The sequence below is a fragment of the Stomoxys calcitrans genome, chromosome 4 (genome assembly GCF_963082655.1).
Source record: "Stomoxys calcitrans chromosome 4, idStoCalc2.1, whole genome shotgun sequence".
NCBI classification, from domain to species: Eukaryota; Metazoa; Arthropoda; class Insecta; order Diptera; family Muscidae; genus Stomoxys; species Stomoxys calcitrans.
In genome coordinates this window covers 174,320,455-174,343,087 of record NC_081555.1, presented here as the reverse complement: position 1 = coordinate 174,343,087, position 22,633 = coordinate 174,320,455, and positions in this window count along the sequence as shown.

The window sequence follows — 22,633 nt, the reverse complement described above, 5'->3', positions numbered from 1 at the left end:
CTTAAACTTCCATTAAAATTTGAGTTTATTTTCATTGCAAATATCTTTAGTTTTTGTTTTGCAAAATCCAAAAAATTCAAAATTCACATATTCATTCAAATCAATATTTTTAATATCTCATTTTCCTAATACAGTCAGAGTTTATTATTCGACCATTTATTTTATGCTTCCGAAAATTGGTGTCTCTCTGCAGATAACAGCTTTCAGCAGAGTAATAAAGTGATTAATCCATAGCCGAAAGCCACGATGCAAAATGATACACCAGTCATGGTTAACGACAAAATAACTCACCACGCAGAAATTTATATACATACACCAATGTACACACACACATATACATACATTTACATCATCTCTTGCCTGGATGGTTTTAAGGATTTTATTTTCTGGCCCCTTTGGAATGGTAAAACAGTCATAAAACATGAAAATCAATTCCACATTTCGCACACGTAAACGTCTGAAATCATGTCTGTCATTCATAATCAGTAAGCACCACACTATCTATGCGAACAAGACTTATGTGTGTGTGTGTGTGTGTGTTCAAGTGTATAAGAGAGAGTCAGTGAGTTTGTTGTATTTGCTAAACGTAGTAGAGATAAGAACTGGCTAAACCTGCAGCAGAAGCGTTGGCTGTGTTGCTAATAAAATGTAATTTATTGTGGTACATAATGCCTGGCATTTGTCAAGTGCGGTAATAAATGTAACAATTAAACTTTGGCTATAAAAGTTCATAAAAGTGTTCATTTAATAGATTTATATATGCCCTACAATAGGTTGTTAGTTGTTGGTGCGCGGCCTACCCTGCGTATGAGATATTTTAATTGTTATGATGGTCATTGGTGCGTATGAGTATTGCTATTTAAAGGGTTGAATTTTAATTTAAACAATTCAAGATTCAATCAATCTTAAATTTTTATGCCCACCTCCATATGGTGGGGGTAATCTGATCTAATCATTACGTTTGTAACACCTCGAAATATTGATCTTCGATCCCATAAAGAGTATATATTCTTGATCGTCTGGGCTTTCTAAGTCAAACTAGCCATATCCACCCGTTTGTGGAAACCACGATAGCGGTAGTAGGGTGTACATTTATTTGTATTTTTGGTTTTTTCGATTAATCGTTTATTTGAGAATTCAGGTTCAACAATTAATCGAACAAAACCGAAAGAAGTTGTCGATTAATCGATTTATATGTCTAATAAAATAGAAGAGGATATTTTTCAAATTTTAGCTTACAAATATTTTTAAATTTGTATGTAGATAAGTTTTATAAGTAAGGCAAATAGATCCAAATTATGTGTTCTTCCTCTTTGATCTAAAGCAAAAAATGCTCATCCCAATCGAATGAAATTTTACCCAAGCAGGGGCTAAATGATCGAAAAATGGAGACAAATAGCACAATTCATATTTTTTAAAGCTTTTTATACCCACCACCGTAGGATAGGGGGTATATTCATTTAGTCTTTCCGTTTGCAATACATCGTAATATCAATTTCCGACTCTACAAAGTACATATATTTCGGATCATCGTAAAATTCTAAGACGATTTAACGATGTCCGTGTGTCTGTCCGTCTGTTGTAACCACTCTACAGGTTTCAAAAATTGAGATATTGAGCTGAAATTTGGCACAGATACGTCTTTTTGATGCACGCAGGCTAAGTTATTGAACGGGCCAAATCGGACCATATTTGGGTATAGGTGCTATATAGACCGATCTGCGATAAAGGGTCAAATATCCAAAAATGCTTTATTATTATTTATCCGATTTTGCTGGAATTTAAAACATTGGGTAGCTTAAGGCTTTCCGATATCTGACCCAAATTTGGTTCGGATCAAACTATAAGTAGATATAGCTGCCATATGTACCGATCTGCAGATAAAGGGACAGAAGCCCATACAAGCTTTATTCGAATTCGCTTAAATTTACATGTATACCCGAGGTGGTGGGTATCCAAACTTCGGCCCAGCCGAACTTAATGCCTTTTTACTTGTTAAAAATCAAAACGAATAATCGATTAATCGTTCTAAATTATTCGAATATTTGTTTATTTGAAAATATTTCATTTTCAATAGATCGATCATTTGAAAGGTGACGAATAATCGATTAACCGAATGACGAAAAATGGAGAGTACACCCTAAGCGGTAGAACGCGTAAGCTAACTGCTTGAAATTTGCCACAGATACTTTTTATTGATGTAATTCGCCGGGTTTTTATAAAGGGCCATATTGGTTCGGATTTTAATACTGCTCTCATATAAACCGATTTAAGATCTCGACTTCTTGAGCTTCTATAGGACGCAATTCTTATCCAATATGGCTAAAACTTTGCATGAGGTGTTCTGTTTCGACTTCCAACAACTGTGCCAAGAATAGTCGAAATCGCTGCCCAACTTGATATGGCTGCAATATAAACCGATCTCGGATCTTGACTTCTTGAGCCTCCAGAGGGCGCAATACACATCTGATTTGGCTGGAACTTTGCATGAAGTGTTTTGTTTTGAGTTTCAAAAACTGTGCTAAGTATGGTTTAAATCGATTCAAAAGCTGATATATGTAGCTCCCATATAAACCGATCTCCTAATTTTACATCTTGACCCTGTGGAGGGTGCAATTCTTATCCCATTTGGTTAAAATTTTGCGCAATTGTTCATCGAAATATCCCTTTCCGACCCTACAAAGTAAATGTATTTTGCATCGTTGTACAAGAGTGTGATTAGACCGATATTTACTTACGCCTCATTAGTTTGGTGGATTGCGATGGAGAAAAGCGCAACGTGACGATAATAAAACTGGTTCAGAGAACATGTTGTCGTGGCATAGGCGGAGCAATGAGAACCACGCCCACTAAGGCACTGGAGACTAATCTAGTTATCTGATCCATTAGCATACAGATTGAGTGTGAGGCAGCCACTGCGGTTATTATACTAAAGGCGAAGGGAAAATGGATTGTGGATAGGAGAAGCTCATACCGTCGCGGTATAATCGAGGCGACGATAGAAAACCTGGAAGGAAAGGAAGAGGTTTCCGATCGGATACCTGAGATGCACCTTGAGGATGAGTGCAAGGCATTGCTGCCAGCGGCACACTCTTGGATTGACGGAACCGTAGTATTGCCATCTGGAAGATCGTGTTACATGGATGGACCAAAGCTAGAGGACAGAGTGTGCCTGGTAGTCTACATTGAGAACCCAAGGACTGAGATCTGTTTTAGACTGCTTGACCATAATACGGTCCTGCCGGCGGAGATCCAGACGATCACAAAATGTGCGAGAGGGTGTGATGCTAACGCGAGGACGTCGTGTGTGAACATTTTTAAGGACAGTAAAATGGCCATAAGGGCAGAAGCAACCAAGACGTTAAGGCTTCGAACAGTCTTGCAGTGTAAGAAGAAGATTAACGACTTCACTGTGCATGGCACAATCTGCATTGTTTGGGTGCCGGACCATAACGGAGCAAGGGGCAATGGAAGTGAAGGCCAGAGGACTGGCGTCGTTGTATCCCTCGTTGTCGCGAACCGCTTGCTCCAAGATCCAACTTTCGCCTCCAGGCGCCCCTTACCTCAGAACAGACGCTGATGTTGGCCATTGGTTATTGGAAGGCGCCAACAACTCGCCTTGTCATCCCGAGTATCATTGGCACTCAGTATTTAATTAACATCCAGTGCTTCCTGAATCCTCACATTATGACTTCCAATAATTGTGCTGAGCATGGTTGAAATCGGTCTATAACCTGATATAGCTGTCATATAAACCTATTTGGGGTCTTGACTTCTTGAGCGTCTAGAGTGCGCAATTCCTATCCGATTTGGCTGAAATATAGCATGACGTGTTTTATTATGACTTCCAACAACTGTATTAAGTATGGTTCAAATCGGTCCATAACCTGATATAGCTGCCATATAAACCGATCTGGGGTCTTGACTTCTTGAGCCACTAGAGGGCGCAATTATTATCCGATTTAGCTGAAATTTTGCATGAAGTGTTTTGTTATAACTTTCAACAACTGTGCTAAGAATAGTTCAAATCGGTTTATAACCTGATATAGCTGCCATATAACCCATATGGGATCTTGACTTCTTGAGCCTCTAAACGGCGCAAGTATTATCCGATTTTACTGAAATTTTGCATGTAGTGTTCTGGTAGCACTTCCAACAACTACGCTAAGGATGGGTTAAATCGGTCCATGTTTTGATATAGCTGCCATATAAACCGATCTTGGGTCTTGACTTCTTGAGCCACTAGAGGCCGCAATTATTATCCGATTTAGCTGATATTTTGAACGAAGTGTTTTGTTATAACTTTCAACAACTGTGCTAAAAATAGTTCAAATCGGTTTATAACCTGATATAGCTCCCATATAACCCATATGGGATCTTGACTTGTTGAGCCACTAGAGGACGCAAGTATTATCCGATTTGGCTGAAATTTTGTACAATGGCTCCCCTATAAACCGATCCCTCTATTTTATTTCTTCAGCCCCTAAAGTGCGTAACTATTACTAGATTTGGCTGAAATTTTACACAATGACTTCTACTATGGTCTCCAATATTCAGTTCAATTATGGTCCGAAATGATCCATTACTTGATATTGTTCCAATAACATAGCAATTCTTTTCTTTTATCCTTGGTTTGCCTAAAAAGAGATGCCGGGAAAAGAACTCGACAAATATGATCCATGGTGGAATATATAAGATTCGGCCCGGCCGAATTTAGCACGCTTTTATTTGTTATTTCCTTATATATGACTTTAATATTTTTTTACTCCACCAAAAGGGGTATCAAATCTTCAACCAATTTAACAGTTTCCCCTCATCCTTTAATTGTCACATTTCCAGAACATTTAACAACATTACCACGTGGAATTTTTCATCACATTTATAGTGAAACTATTTGGTCCTTCTCGTTTAAATGTTTTTCGTAGTACACTACAAACTGCTCATTGTTCTGATGGTACAAGTAAGGAAAATGTGGTGAAAATACGGTGATTTTCATTTTTATGGACATCAACAATGTTTATGGTTGCATGGTCGCACACAGCCATAGAGTAGTTAATTGTTTTATGGTATGTAATTAACAATGAAAAGGATCCTTTTGTAGCCCTTGAAAGGGATTTTTACTGTTATGTGAAATAGAGTGAGTGAGAGAGAGAACGACGATTTCGTAACAAGCACTAATTGTTTTACTAAGGGGCATAAGGGATGGCTTTGTTGAGCATTTTTTTTGGCAAAATATTTAAAGAGCTCCCCATTCGTAATAAAAAAAATGTTTTAACACAAATTTGTTGTATATCTTCTGAAGCTTAAAATCCTGAGTGACTGCTATTAAAGTAAAATAAACTAAGGTCCATTTATCATGGTTTTATAGATTTTGTAGTTAAACACTGAAATTCTTAAATTGTGGGCTATCTTTGACTTATATTCATCTGTTTAGCCACATGTGTATTTTATGATTCCAAGCCTAAAATGCCGTCTGTGTGGCTAAGCAATGCTGTTTGAAATTACAAGACCTTATTTAGATAACCAACCATATTGAAACAAGTTTTGAAAAAGGTATTTGTTTTTCTAGTAAATGGTTAAGCATTGCATTAGTCTAAGGATTTAATGTTTAATGGATATAATGTTTAGTGAATTTAATGTTTATAGCTTTAATTAAACCAAATTGCATAGCGATGGTTTGGGATATACCTTTCCTTGTATTTTGTAAGCCTTCAAAGTTTATGTGTTACATTTTAAAAACCCATCTTAGTAAAATGCATTTAAGGAACTAATCAAAATAGTACAACGTAAAAAAAAATTAAAGCAAAATTTTAAAAGAATCCATAGCTGAAGATTTAAAAGGGCTATATGTTGGTGCAATGAAGCTTATGATAAAATCGTTTATTTCAAAAAAAAAAAAGAATTACAAATCGTTATTAAATGAAGGTATGCCCACATTCTAACTGTCTGGAAATGATTTTATTTCATATATGTGTTAGCATTTATTGCTTGTTACTTATTCCTACCTTTCAAAGGGGTTTCAGATACACATATACATATAGCCAAACACTATTGCATGTATTGGTTGCCTATGCAACAGTAAATTAATCCTGTTCGAAGGCAAAGAAGTAAAGTACATAAGCTCTGCTATAAAACTTTCACTCTAAATAAACTTAAGGTTTACATAATTTTATACACAGCATAAGCTGCTAATGCACTGCAAGACAGTGGTTTAAGGGTTGCCAATTAAAGAAAAGAAGATTTGTAAAAAATATTTTTTTAAGATTAGAAATAGATTTTTCCTCCGAATAAATCATATTTGAATTAAATCGTAGCACAGTTGATTAGGTGAGGTAAGGTTGAAAAGAGTGTGCTGATATTAACAAACATCTAAGCCGGTAATCGACATGTTGTGTGTTCTATTGGGTTGCCCAAAAAGTAATTGCGGATTTTTCATAAAGTCGGCGTTGACAAATTTTTTCACAGCTTGTGACTCTGTAATTGCATTCTTTCTTCTGTCAGTTATCAGCTGTTACTTTTAGCTTGCTTTAGCAAAAAATCGTAAAAAAGTATATTTGATTAAAGTTCATTCAAAGTTTTATTAAAAAGGCATTTACTTTCTTTTAAAAAATCCGCAATTACTTTTTGGGCAAACCATTATATACTCAAAAGTAACCTCGAAAAAGAAAATGTAAGTCAGGAATGCAGTGCTGCTTACAAAATCCCTAATTGTTTTCCATACCACGTCCTTTAGTTGGTTTATGTCTGGTATTGTGTCCCCAACCAAGTGCCTGTGTTTGTTAACCGCGAATGCCAGGCAATGACAGGAAATGCTACAACGTCTCATCATCTTCCCCGCATGCCCTATACATGCCATCATTTGCTGCACCGATTTTGCATAATGAGCTCGTAGTCCTATGTGTCTCGTTATGATACCAAAAGTAATACTGACCTCCTTCTTACTTCCTTTCAGTAACAGTCTCGTCTTCTCACAATCCCGATCACCCTATAGGATTTTCGTCGTCCTGCCGACCGTTTCGCTGTTCCACAGAGTTACATGCCAATTTGTAGCCTACGCTCTTAATTCGGACTGCGTCGTCCTGAGAGGTCAAGTTTGTTGACTGCCAAATCGTAAGCTCTCTCGTGCCATTCTCAGAGAAGGTTTTATTCTCTTTCTTAAAATTCAAGACTGTTCGCGACCTTAGCGTTCTGGTTGTTATTGCCCTGATGGCTAGTTTTTGCCGTAAAGATGTTCACACTCGACGTCTTCGCGTTAGCAGCACACCACCTCTCGCTTAACGTAATCGGCCGGATCTCCATTTGCAGGATCGTATTATGGACAGGCAGTCTAAAAAAGAGGCCACCGAGGTTAGCATGTCCGCCTATGACGCTTAATGCCTGGGTTCGAATCCTGGCGAGAAAATCATCATCAGCTGCGTAGCTGCCATATATCGTAGATTGATCTATATGGCAGCTATAGTGAAAAATGGATCGATCTGAGCCAAATTGAGCCTTTTTAAGGGTAAATCCAGGTAATGGTCTGGTCTTACCGTCGCATAAGACCAACCAACCACTTACTATAGACACCTGAACCGAATGTATTCAGGAGGGAAAATAAGTCATTTTAATGGGGTAAAAGGTTTAAACATGGCAGAGGATGAAGGCTGGGACAAATATCGTTAAGAATTTTATGGTACTTTCAACAAGTAAAAGCGTGCTAATTTCGACCGGGCTGAATTTGGAAACCCACCACCATAGATTCTGTTAAAAATTTATACAAAATAAATTTAGTTGAAGGGCATTATTTTATTCTACATACCAAATTTCTATCAAACCAGCAAATATTAAAGCTTCTAGGAACCGAACAAGGATGATCGAGAGACCGGTTTACATTGGAGCTATATCAGGTTATAGACCGATTTGAACCGTATTTGGCACTGTTGTTAGAAGTCCTAACAGAACAACGCATAAAAAATTTTAAATCGGATAAAAATTGCGGCTTGTAAGGACTCATGAAGTTAAATCGGGAGATCGGTTTATATGGGAGCTATATCAGTTTATAGATCGATTTGACCGGTACAGTTGTTGAAAGCCATAACAGAACACTACATGCAAAAATTCAGCCAAATCAGAGAAAAATTTCGGCTTGTAAGGGCTCAAGAAGTCAAATCGGGAGATCGGTTCATATGGGAGCTACATCAGGTTATAGAACGATTTAAACGGTACTTAGCACAGTTGTTGAAACCGGTCATAACAGAACACTATCTGCAAAATATGAGCCAAATCGGACAAAAATTGCGGCTTCCAGGGGCTCATGAAATCAAATCGGGAGATCGGTTTATATCGGAGCTATATCGAAATATGAACCGATATGGCCCATTTTCAATCCCCAACGACCTACATCAATGTTAAGCATCTGTGCAAATTTTCAGTGGCTAGCTTTACGCGTTCGACCGCTATGGTGATTTCGACAGACGGACGGACGGTCGGACATGTCTAGATCGACTCAGAACGTCGAGAGGATCTAGAGTATATATACTTTATGGGGTCTAAGACGAATATTTCGAGGTGTTACAAACGGAATGATTAGCTTAGTATACCCCCATCCGATGGTGGTGGGTATAAAAAGGAGACGTTCAGAGAGAAGGGGAGTTCCTATGAGCAGTGAGGCACCCAGTTTTGAGCAAAATGCTCCCAGAGTAGGTAGGACAGGACTTACATTGAGACCTTGAAACTTCTGACGGGGCTTTTTTGCCAGATGCCAGATGTGGTTGTTGGTGGTCTAAATATCGCAATGCTCACAATAGTTGCTTTACGAATGATCTCGTTGGTGAAATTGTCGACGAAAAGCGGAAAATAATTTAATGGCCCTAGTAAGGTATCTAAGTTGTGCACGCCTAGCTCTCTGAGGGGGGCATCCAGAAAACAGCTAAATTTCTAATAGAAACGCATTTTACTGCACAGCACAGGACTTGCATTGGAGCTACCATAAGACCGTGAAACTTCTGACGGGGCTTATTTGCCAGATGCCAGGAGGTGGTTGGTGGTCTAAATATCGCAACGCTTACAATAGTTGCCTTTACGAATGATCTCGTTGATGAAATTGTCGACGAAAAGCGGAAGAGAATTGAATTGCTCTAGTGAGGTATCTAAGTCGCGCACGCTTAGCACTCTGAGGGGGGCATCCAGAAAACAGTGAAATTTCTGATGTAAAACCATTTTACTGACAGCCAGGAGGAACTCTCCAATTCTTAATTTCCAATACCTACAGAGGCAGTCTTTACAGAAGATATTATAGGTGAATGTCGACGAGGAGAAGATTGGCCTGATCGGATGGTATCATCGCAGCATTACTGTAGGAATACCTTGGAATTACCCCTGCCATGACTAGAACGGAAACATTACCAATGCAAACTTGGTAGAAAGTGTGGTTAGAAGGCGGGTGAAAGGGAGGAGTCCAATTGGTTCTCAAGAAGGCTGGCACATAGTCGAATGAAATTCAGATATATATCGCCCATTGATTAGCTCATTAAGAAAGGGTTTAGGCTCAACCGTGATGGACTTCTCTTTGCCGAGATCGAACGGCGGCGAGGGTCCGTAGAAGAAGATATTATATGGGTTGCCCAAAAAGTAATTGCGGATTTTTTAAAAGAAAGTAAATGCATTTTTAATAAAACTTATAATGAACTTTAATCAAATATATAATTGCCATTTTGTTTGATAACCTTTTGCCATCTTTCTGGCAAATTTAGTATTCCAAGCTCATAGAACTACTGGCCTTTATCTGCAAAAAACTGAACCAAGTGCGATTTTATAGCCTCATCGTTGCCGGAAGTTTTACCATTTAAGGAGTTCTGCAAATATCGAAATAAATGGTAGTCTGATGGTGCAAGGTCAGGGCTGTATGGTGGATGCATCAAAAGTTCCCAGCCAAGCTCACTCAGTTTTTGGCGAGTGACCAAAGATGTGTGCGGTCTAGCGTAGTCCTGGTGGAATATGACACCTTTACGATTGACCAATTCTGGTCGCTTCGCCTTGATGGCTGTATTCAATTTGTCCAATTGTTGACAGTAAACATCCGAATTAATCGTTTGGTTCCTTGGAAGCACACCCTTCCAATCCCACCAAACAGACAGCATAACCTTCTTTTGATGGATATCAGCTTTTGAAGTGGTTTGAGCTGGTTCACCATGCTTGGACCATGATCGTTTTCGACTAACGTTGTTGTAAACTATCCATTTTTCATCTCCAGTTATGATTCGTTTTAAAAACGTATCAAATTCATTGCGTTTAAGGTGCATAAGGTGCACAAGCGTTGATTCGGTTTGTTAAATGAATTTCTTTCAATACATGTGGTACCCAAATATCAAGCTTTTTCACTAGTCCAAGACTTTTTATGTGATAATGAACGGTTGATTTTGGTATATTTAACTTCTCTCCTATCTCACGCTCAGTTACATGACGATCCAATTCGATTAATGCTTTGATTTGGTCATCATCAACTTCATTTGGCCGACCTGAACGTGGCTCATCTTTAAGTGAAAAATCTTCAGAACGGAATTTGCGAAACCAATTTGGACACTGTCTTCCTTTTAAGGCTTTATCACCATACACATCTCGTAACTTTTTAGCAACCTGCTCCGCGATTTTTCCTTTACGGTAATAATAAAGTAAAATATGACGAAAATGCTTCTTTGTGGGCTCCATATTAAACAAAATTTCGCGCACTTTTTTTCAAAAGCAAGCTAAAAGTAACAGCTTATAACTGACGGAAGAAAGAATGCAATTACAGAGTAACAAGCCGTTGAAAAAATTTTTCAACGCCGACTATATGAAGAATCCGCCATTACTTTTTGGGTAACCCATATATGAGTGCCATCAGATTTCTATTGGTGTAACATGAGAGAATTGGCCTAGAGGTCATGGGAAGTGCCTCAGTCAGTTGTTGCTTCCAAGGTGGTCTCCTCATCTCAAACATCAATTATAGGCTCAAAGTTCGAATTAGGGAAAACTGGTTTCACCAGTGATACTCAAAAGCAGAGTATGAACCCAGCTAATAATCATACCCTTATTTTGATGGCGAAAATACTTCCAAACGCGGAACTACTCATGGAACCATTGACAAACATAAATGATATGCTTTACACATCAAGTTTAAGTTCTCCTCATCCCGTACAACGGATAACAAAAGCTACATATGTAGCGTCAAAAAACCACTGTATCGAAGAAAGTGTTAACTTTTCACTCTCTTTACTTGAAAGCAACTGCACTGCAACGAAGTAAAATCATGAAACTTTACTTAAATACTACTACAGTCTTACAACGAGAAGAACAATAAAACTTTGAGGCGTCTAACCAACTAACCAACACTTGCAAATACACTCCCTCTGTTTAACTCCCAAACACACACACAAACACACATACACCACTCTCTGGCAGACAACCATCTCGAGCAGCATAGCCAACACTTTTCATTGCGTTGATTGTTGTAAGTTTTTGTGTGCCTCTTAAATTTCTTTGGGCGAGAAGAAAACATGACAGCCTCAAGTCTTGAATTCTCAACAGCAAGTTGCTTTTAGTTTTTATTACCTTTTTCTTTTTTCAAACAATAAAAGCCAAAGCTACAACTTGCCCAAAGAAGGATTTTCACTGCAAGCAAAACAAGTGAAAATTTACTTGAATTATTAAACAAACGAAAAAACGCATTTAATACACTTTTATTGTCTACGTAATAATTTTGCGAAAAGAATTTACCCAAAATGCCACACAATATTTGGTTGAAGCAAATTTTTTCTCATTTGGGTGTATGCGAATGTGTGCTCTTAATTTTATATTTCCAAGGCCTAGGTTTTATTTTCTTTACTTGTCATTTAATTTTATTTGCTTTGCCATTATTTTTGGCTTCTCATTGCTCTGTTGGCCATTACCGAGTATATGTAGCCGTCCCAAAAGCGTGAACTGAATTGAAATTGTCATTTAATGTGGCTATGGCTTTCATTTTATCCTGGCAGTAAAGCTTTGTATAAAAGGTTTCCCTTTCTTTAGAGAGGTTTATGGGGTCTAAGGACTACATATAAGTCTACTTTATTTAATATGGATTATTTTTTATACAAGGAAATATTGGAAGAGGCACAGTAACGAATAAGTGGGAATATTAATGGGAAATTTGTATAGAAAAATTTTAATTAATTTTGAGGATATAGTAAAAATTATTAAAAAATTTCGATGAAGTTTCCTAAGAAAATGCATGAACATATAATGTTTATATTTTGAATATTGATCCTGAAAAACCAACAAGAACAAATAAAAGCGTGCCAAGTTCGGCCGGGCCGAATCTTATATACCCTCCACCATGGATCGCATTTGTCGAGCTCTTGCCACGGTATCTCTTTTTAGGCAAACAAAGGATAAAAGAAAAGAATTGCTATGTTATTGGAACAATATCAAGTTATGGTTCATTTCGGACCATAATTGAACTAAATATTGGAGACCATAGTAGAAGTCATTGTGTAAAATTTCAGCCAAATCGAGTAAGAAATGCGCACTTTAGGGGCTGAAACAGTAAAATAGGGAGATCGGTTTATAGGGGAGCTATATTAGGCTATAAACCGATTCATGCCATATTCGACACGTATGTTAAAGGTCATGAGAGAAGCCGTTGTACAAAATTTCAGCCAAATCGGATAATAATTGCGCACTCTAGACGCTCAGAAGTCAAGACCCCAGATCGGTTTATATGGCAGCTATATCAGGTTATGGACCGATTTGAACCATTCTTAATACAATTGTTGAAAGTCATAACAAAACACCTCATGCAAAATTTCAGCCAAATCGGATAATAATTGCTCCCTCTAGTGGCTCAAGAAGTCAAGACCCCAGATTGCTATATATGGCAGCTATATCAGGTTATGGACCGATTTGAACTATTCTTAACACAGTTTTTGAAAGTCATAACAAAACACCTCATGCAAAATTTCAGCCAAATCGGACAAGAATTGCGTCCTCTAGAGGCTAAAGAAGTCAAGATCCCAGATCGGTTTATATGGCAGCTATATCAGCTTATGGACCGACTTGCACTATTCTTAGCACAATTGTTGAAATTCATAATTAAACGCCCCATGCTAAATTTCAGCTAAATCGTATAAGAATTGCGCCCTCCAGCGGCTCAAGAAGTCAAGACCCCAGATCGGTTTATATGGCAGCTATATTAGGTTATGAACCGATGTCAACCATACTCAGCACAGTTGTTGGATGTCATAACAAAACACCTCATGCAAAATTTCAACCAAATCGGACAGGAATTGCGCACTCTAGACGCTCAAGAAGTCAAGACCCAAGATAGGTTTATATGGCAGCTATATGAAAACGTGAACCGATATAACCCATTTACAATTATAAACGACCTACATTAATAAGAATTATTTGTGCAAAATTTCAAGCTGCTAGCTTTACTCCTTCAAAAGTTAGCAAGCTTTCAACAGACAGACGGACGGACGGACAGACGGACGGACAGACGGATGGACAGACGGACGGATATGGCTAGTTCGACTTAAAATGTCATGACGGTCAAGATTATATATACTTTATGGGGTCTTAGATAAATATTTCGAGGAGTTGCAAACAGAATGACGAAATTATTGTAGTATACCCCCATTCTATGGTGGAGGGTATAAAAAGCAAAATACTGGAGGATTCAATTATATAGGTTTTACTTTAGTAAGCCTGAAGGCGAATGTGGCGCAAAGGTTAATATGTTCCCTTATGAACCTGAACGCCTGGATTTGAAGCCTGGCCAGAACATCAGATAAATACCCGGTTGTATGCAATGGATTGACCCGATGCAATCCCTCATTGGCAAGGGCTGCCACTTCAGTGTACATGTTTGTCCTGTTTTCGTCTTGGAAGAGGCACACATCCTGGAGTGCCTTCTCCGCACGCTTCTGGTTCGTGCCGGTATTGAAACAATCCCGGACCCTAGTTCTATTCGGTTTGCCAGAATCGCCTCCATCATCGGTCGTTGTCGGTGAGGTGTTACCCGTGCATGGAGTGGGTGCATTTCCGATCTTGCTCTGGCCTTACGTCACTACGGAAGAATAGTTGCACTGAATATGTATTGTAGCAAGGTGCTGTGTGAACATAGAAAGCAGTGGGTCACAAGCGTCATCGTCATCGTCGTCGGACTATGTGACCCCCCCGATCTCTACCTTGCGTCAACATACTCAACAGCAGCAACTGAGCCCCAATATTGCCGGGTCTGTGCCGGGAAGTGTATATTTTCGTAATTGAATTGCAATGGTCTGAGAGGCTCGTACGACGAGATAGTGAATTTTATGAGTCGGAAGAACATATGGGATGCAGCGTTCCAGGAGACAAAGCTAACCAGCATCTGCAGCCTGCGTAGTTGTCACGAATACAATGTGCTACGTAAGGATCGCTTAAGGCATGGAGGTGGGTGTTTGGCCTTCGTGATACAACATTCCGTGCAGTATAGATCCATCTCGCCTGCGCCTGGCGCTAGTGAGTCCAAAATAGAGTATATGGGGATAGCGATCAAGTCCGGTACTGCCGATGTAGAGCTATACAACGTGTATATATCGCCGGTTGATAGTTGTGACCCAGTTAGTGGCCAAATTTACAAGCCCAACATAAGTGGGCTACTGTGTGGCCATAATCGTCTGGAAAGAATGTCCATCACGTTTCATGGCATTCTCCCCTAGGTAATGACCAGCGGGCATAGCTTTGGCAGAGCTATGACCCGTAACTACTAACCGGTGGTATATGGCGGTTGGTAGTTGTAGGTAGTTGCCAAGCTTACAAGCCATACATAAGTGGGTTACTGTGTGGCCATAATCGTCTGGAAAGAATGCGCATCACGTTTCATGGTAACGAACAGCGGGCCATAGCTTTGACAGAGCAGATTGAAGGCTCCATGTTTTGCACGGATACCCCACTAGCATTACGAGGAGGTGCAGAATCTCGCCAGATAACTCCATGGCATCCTCTGACCGCCTGAGTGACGTAACCTGGCAAGCTGTCATTTCTTTGGGATCAGACCACCTGTCCATAATTTTCACCATCGACCGACCACCCGACTTCATAACCTCTGAGAGCCGAACGTTTATCAATCAAAAGAATCTTGATTGGACCAGCTTTATGAGAGTACACCAATCGACGCTTCAGTGAACTGATACACCCTTTGAGCAATCAGAAGCTCTTGATGTTCTGGGCATGTAAATACAAAGTGATGTCCGTTGGGCTAAATATGTATTCGAAGTGTCGAAAGAAGCATTCAAGTGTTTAGGCTTCCTTAAACGGTGTAAGAATTACTTCACTCCGTCTGATCTTCTTAACATCTACACCACTTTTATAAGGGCGAAAATGGAGTACAACTCACATGTATGGGCTGGAGCTTCAAAATCATCGCTGGAGCTACTGGACCGTGTACAGAGGAGAGCGATGACGTTGATTGGGGTCGGTGGGGTATCCAACTTTATTGCCTTCCTTCATCATCGTCGTCGGGTTGTTTGGCGCTGTTCTATCGGTACTTTCATGGTGTGTGTTCGTCTGATATTCATCTTTTTATTCCTGATGTAAGGATGTATGTAAGGGATACTGGACATTCCAGGAACTCACACCCGTTTGTAATTGATTGGCCAGCGGACCGCACAATGCATTATAGAGAGAATTCTTCGTTCGTATGTGGAATCGACTTCCGGCTAATGTTTTTCCCACCCACTTTGACATCCAATGATTTTAGACAAATTTTTTTTTTAATTTGTCTACCAAGTAATGTTGCTATGCGGCACGCCGTTCGGTCTCGACATAAAAAAGGAAGCCCCTTATCATTGAGCTATTACTTAAATCGGATTGCACTTGTTGACAGGAGAAGTATTCCCTGTTCCTAAATGGAATGTTCATGAGAAATTTAGTAGTAGTAGAAAGAAAGTAAGACACAGATCAGTATATCTTTCGCCATCATAGTTGGACAAATAGGATCACGAGTGCACTTATGCAGATAAGGTGCTGTAAAACATCTGGGGAAGATGAGGCAACGTTGGAGCTTTCGCACGTCTTTAGCGACTAACGGACAACAGAACACAGGTGGGGACCCAATACCACAACTGAACCAACTTAGGGGAGTGGAATGAAAAAAATTAGGGATTTTGCTAGTAACATCGAATACCTTACTTAGATGATTTCGAGGTTTTTTTTTGTTTGTTTCTCTTTAAAGATGAGCTCAATGATCGGAGATTGCAAATGGAAAAGGAAAGCCAAAGATAGCAACACACACCCACCACTATGGGACGCTTTTCGTCTTTGGTTGGAAGATTTTTCAACCATATTAGGTGTGATGGCTTCAAGGCTTGAATCGTATTAATAGCGAAAACGCATCTATGATACAATTACCACATTAACCACGCTCGACAGCCCTGTCTATTAGCTGTACTTTTTCCCAATGCATGTGTTTTTGTGTAATGACAGACTTTTTTTCCGCGACAATTACACGACTTCCGTGGTACACATGATTCTGTGCATCTGTTGGAAGTTGTATTGATGGCTTCGAATGCTAGGCAACGACTCTCGCTGTTGCTCCGTGTACCCTGGTTCGAATCCCGGCCGGGCTCTGTCGATTTTTTTAATTTTTCAAGTTTTTACTTGTTAGGGCGAATATCATTTTTAGTATTTAGAGCGCACAACGAGAAGATAACTTGGCTTTGGTATATGTACTGAGGTCGTTTATTATCCACAACCTTTTAACAACCTGAATTTGCCATGGCAATGTGGATACCAAATCAAATGATTGGCGAGTAGATTGTGAGTATGAAATCGAGCATCATTATTATTATGCCCAACTATGGTGGTGCTAGATCGGATATTAAATTTTTCTCATTTCTTTTCTATATAAGTGAATGATTCTTCTTTGACTTGTTTTGAAAGCTTTAAATTTATTCAATCCAAAATTTTTGCAATTTCAAATGAGTTTGCATTCAATTGAATTGTCTCATGCATAATTCTGTGCGCAGCAATTAGTTGCAATCTTTTAATCGTCTTTTCACAATCAATTGTAACAAGTGGTACACAATGAATTATTTTGTTATGCAAACATTTAAAATTATTTCAATCACATTGTCTCACATCACCATGTATGATATTTTGTGGGTAAAATGCACAACTTGCATTTCACTTTTACTATGTACGGTTATTTATTTTTAATTGGCCCATAGAGCGTATGATTGTCATGCATAGAACATTCATACGCACTGTGGGCCCTATTTTAAGCGCTCAGACAGAACAATTATGACTGAAATTTTCGTTGAATGAAATTTGAATTGTAAACCATTTTCTAAAAGATTATAATGACACAAGATAGACATTACGGGTAGTAAAAACTTTCTTAAACATCTTCAAAATGTGCAACTTTTGCAAATAAACCTATATCTCTTAATTTTGTAGTTCTATAACAGTATCACTCTAGAAGTTTTCACTAGTTAAAATATTTTTTAATGGTTCTTTCACTATTGCTATAAAATAATAATTTATTTCCCTTTTGTAACTTTTCGTATTTTTTCCATCGATTGTGCGACGTTTGTTTAAAGCTTAATTAAAAACTCAAACAAACAATACCAAAGAGGGCGATAACAAATCATCAATAATGCCAAAATATGTCCAATATCGTAGTTGTAACTCCCAAAATTCAATTTATTGCAAATAGCCACTGGCAAATTTGCTTTAAACGAAATGAAGTGCTGAACGCGATTATTTACTCGCCCCCAAAATGGAAGTCATGCAATATGAAAACAAATTTAACAACGGGAAGTCATTTTGTTTCACATAACCTGTGAGAACTACAAAGAGAAAAAAACAAATACACACACAGAGTAGACACATAAGCTAAATGAGTGGATTATAAACAAGAAGAGGTTAAGTTAGTTCACTAAAAAAATAAATAGGCTGTATCTCCAAATCTATGCAGAGTTGAGGGAAATGGGCGATAAATCGTGGCTTCATCAAAAAATTAAAAATTTCATAGAAAATCCAACAAAAATCGATTTTTCACTTTTAAAACCTTAAAATGGCTGTATCTCCTAAACTATGTGTCGTAGAGGGAAATGGGCCATAATTCGTGACACAATCAAAAAATTCAAAATTTCATCGAAAAACCATCAAAAATCGAATTTTCACTTTGAAAACTTTAAAATGGCTGTATCTCCTAAACTATGAATCATAATTCGTGACTCCATCATAAAATTAAAAATTTCATGAAAATTCATCCAAAATCGATTTTTTACTTTGAAAACTTTAAAATGACTGTATCTCCTAAACTATGCGTCCTAGAGGGAAATGGACCATAATTCGTGACTCCATCAAAAAATTCAAAATTTCGTTGAAAATAGTCCAAAATCATATTTTCACCTTGAAAACTTTAAGATGGCTGTATCTCCTAAACTATGCGTCTTAGAGGGAAATGGACCATAATTCGTGACACCATCAAAAAATTCTAAATTTCGTTGAAAATCCATCCAAAAGTCGAATTTTCACTTTGAAAACTTTAAAATGGCTGTATCTCCTGAACTATGCGTCCTAGAGGGAAATGGACCATAATTTGTGACACTATCAAAAAATTCAAAATTTCATAGAAAATCCATAAAAAATTGATTTTTGACTTTGAAAACTTTAAAATGGCTGTATCTCCTAAACTATGAGTCCTAGAGGGAAATGGACCATAATTCGTGACACCATCAACAAATTAAAAATTTCGTTGAAAATCCATTCTAAACCGAATTTTCACTTTGAAAACTTTAAAATGGCTGTATCTCCTAAACTATGCGTCCTAGAGGGAAATGGGCCATAATTTGTGACTCCATCAAAAAAATTTGAAATTTCGTATAAAAACCATCAGAAATCGAGTTTTCACTTTAAAAACTTTAAAATGGCGAATTTTCACTTTTAAAAATTTAAAATGGCTGTATCTCCTAAACTATTCGTCCTATAGGGAAATGGGCCATAATTCGTGACACCATCAAAAAATTCAAAATTTCATAGAAAATCCATCCAAAATCGAATTTTCACTTTGAAAACTCTAAAATGGCTGTATCTCCTAAACTAAGCGTCCTAGAGGGAAATGGGCCATAATTCGTGACTCCATCAACAAATTCAAAATTTCATAGAAAATCCATCAAATATCGATTTTTTTACTTTGAAAACTTTAAAATGGCTGTATCTCCTAAACTATGCGCCCTAGAGGGAAATGGGCCACAATTCGTGACACAATAAAAAAAAAAATCATGAAAATTAATCCAAAATCGAATTTTCACTTTGAAAACTTTGAAATGGCGGTATCTCCTTAACTATGAGTCCATAATTCGTGACACCATCAAAAAATTAAAAATTTCGTTGAAAATCCATTCCAAACCGAATTTTTACTTTGAAAACTTAAAAATGGCTGTATCTCCTTAACTATGCGTCCAAGAGAGATATGGGCCATAATTTGTGACACCACCGAAAAAATCAAAATTTCAGAGAAATGTCTGTATTTCCTAAACTATGCGTCCTAGAGGAAAATGGACCATAATGTGTGACACCTTAAAAAATACAAAATTTCATCAAAAATCCATCAAAAATCGACTTTTCACTTTGAAAACTTTAAACTGGCTGTATCTCCTAAATCCTGCGTCCTAGAGGGAAATGGGCCATATTTTGTGACTCCATCAAAAAAATTTGAAATTTCATATAAAAACCATCAGAAATCGAGTTTTTACTTTGAAAACTTTAAAATGGCGAATTTTCACTTTTAAAACATTAAAATGGCTGTATCTCCTAAACTATTCGTCCTATAGGGAAATGGGCCATAATTCGTGACACCATGAAAAAATTCAAAATTTCATAGAAAATCCATCAAAAATCGAATTTTCACTTTGAAAACTTTAAAATGGCTGTATCTCCTTAACTATGCATTCTTGAGGGAAATGGGCTACAATTCGTGACTCCATCAAAAAATTCAAAATTTCATAGAAAATCCATCAAATATCGATTTTTTTACTTTGAAAACTTTAAAATGGCTCTATCTCCTAAACTATGCGTCCTAGAGGGAAATGGACCATAACTCGTGACACCATCAAAAAATTCAAAATTGAAAATCCATTAAAAATCGAATTTTCACTTTGAAAACTAAACTATGCGTCCTAGAGGGAAATGGGCCATAATTCATGACACCATCAAAAAGTTTAAAATTTATAGAAAATCCATCCAAAATCGAATTTTTACTTTGAAAACTTTAGAATGGCTGTATTTCCTAAACTATGCATCCTAAAGGGAAATGGACCACAATTCGTGACACAATCAAAAAGTTTAAAATTCTTAGAAAATCCATCAAACATCGAATTTTCACTTTGAAAACTTTAAAATGGCTGTATCTCCTAAACCATGCGTCTTAGAGGGAAATTGACCATAATTCATGACACCATCAAAAAATTCAAAATTTCGTTAAAAATCCATCCAAAATCGAATTTTCACTTTGTAAACTTTAAAATGGCTGTATCTCCTAAACTATGCGTCCTAGAGGGAAATGGACCATAATTCATGACACCATCAAAAAATTCAAAATTTCGTTAAAAATCCATGAAAAATCGAATTTTCACTTTGAAAACTTTTAAATGGCTGTATCTCCTAAACTATGAGTCATAATTCATGACACCATCAAAAAATTAAAAATTTCATAAAAAATCCATCAAAAATCGAATTTTCACTTTGAAAACTTTAAAATGGCTGTATCTCCTAAACTATGCGTCCTAGAGGGAAATGGACCATAATTCGTGACACCATCAAAAAATTCAAAATTTCATAGAAAATCCATACAAAATCGAATTTTCACTTTAAAAACTTTAAAATGGCTGTATCTCCTTAACTATGAGTCCTAGAGGGAAATGGGCCATTATTCGTGACTTCATTAAAAAAATTCAAAATTTCATAGAAAATCCATGAAAAATAGAGTTTTCAGTTTGAAAACTTTAAAATGGCTGTATCTCCTAGAGGGAAATGGGCGATAATTCATGACACCATCAAAAAGTTTAAAATTCATAGAAAATCCATCAAAAATCGAATTTTCACTTTGAAAACTTTAAAATGGCTGTATCTCCTAAACCATGCGTCTTAGAGGGAAATGGACCATAATTCATGACATCATCAAAAATTCAAAATTTCGTTGAAAATCCATCAAAAATCGAATTTTCACTCCTAAACTATGCGTCCTAGAGGGAAGTGGACCATAATTCGTGACTCAATCCAAAAATTAAAAATTTCGTTGAAAATCCATCAAAGTTGAATTTTCACTTTAAAAACTTTAAAATGACTGTATCTCCTAAACTATGCGCCCTAGAGGGAAATGGGCCATAATTCGTGACACAATTAAAAAATTCAAAATTTCATAGAAAATCCATCAAAGTTGAATTTTCACTTTAAAAACTTTAAAATGACTGTATCTCCTAAACTATGCGTCCTAGAGGGAAATGGGCCACAATTCGTGACACAATCAAAAAAAAATTCATGAAAATTAATCCAAAATCGAATTTTCACTTTGAAAATTTTGAAATGGCTGTATCTCCTTAACTATGAGTCCATAATTCGTGACACCATCAAAAAATTAAAAATTTCGTTGAAAATCCATTCCAAACCGAATTTTCACTTTGAAAACTTAAAAATGGCTGTATCTCCTTAACTATGCGTCCAAGAGATAAATGGGCCATAATTTGTGACACAATCAAAAAATTCAAAATTTAATAGAAAATCCATGAAAAATCGAATTTTCACTTTGAAAACTTTAAAATGGCTGTATCTCCTAAACTATGCGTCCAAGAAGGATATGGGCCATAATTCATGACACCATCAAAAAATTCAAAATTTCAGAGAAATGGCTGTATTTCCTAAACTATGCATCCTAGAGGAAAATGGACCATAATGTGTGACACCATAAAAAAATTCAAATTCTAATAGAAAATCCATGAAAAATCGAATTTTCACTTTGAAATGGCTGTATTTCCTAAACTATGCGTCATAGAGGAAAATGGACCATAATTAGTGACTCCATCAAAAAATACAAAATTTCATAGAAAATCCATCAAAAATCGACTTTTCACTTTGAAAACTTTAAACTGGCTGTATCTCCTAAATCCTGCGTCCTATAGGGAAATGGGCCATAATTTGTGACTCCATCAAAAAAATTTGAAATTTCATATAAAAACCATCAGAAATCGAGTTTTCACTTTGAAAACTTTAAAATGGCGAATTTTCACTTTTAAAACTTTAAAATGGCTGTATCTCCTAAACTATTCGTCCTATAGGGAAATGGGCCATAATTCGTGACACCATCAAAAAATTCAAAATTTCATAGAAAATCCATCAAAAATCGAATTTTCACTTTAAAAACTTTAAAATGGCTGTATCTCCTTAACTATGAGTCCTAGAGGGAAATGGGCCATTATTCGTGACTCCATTAAAAAAATTCAAAATTTCATTGAAAATTCATGAAAAATCGAATTTTCACTTTGAAATTGCAGTATCTCCTAAACTATGCGTCCTAGAGTGAAATGGACCATAATTCGTGACACCATCAAAAAATTCAAAATTTCATAGAAAATCCATCAAAAATCGAGTTTTC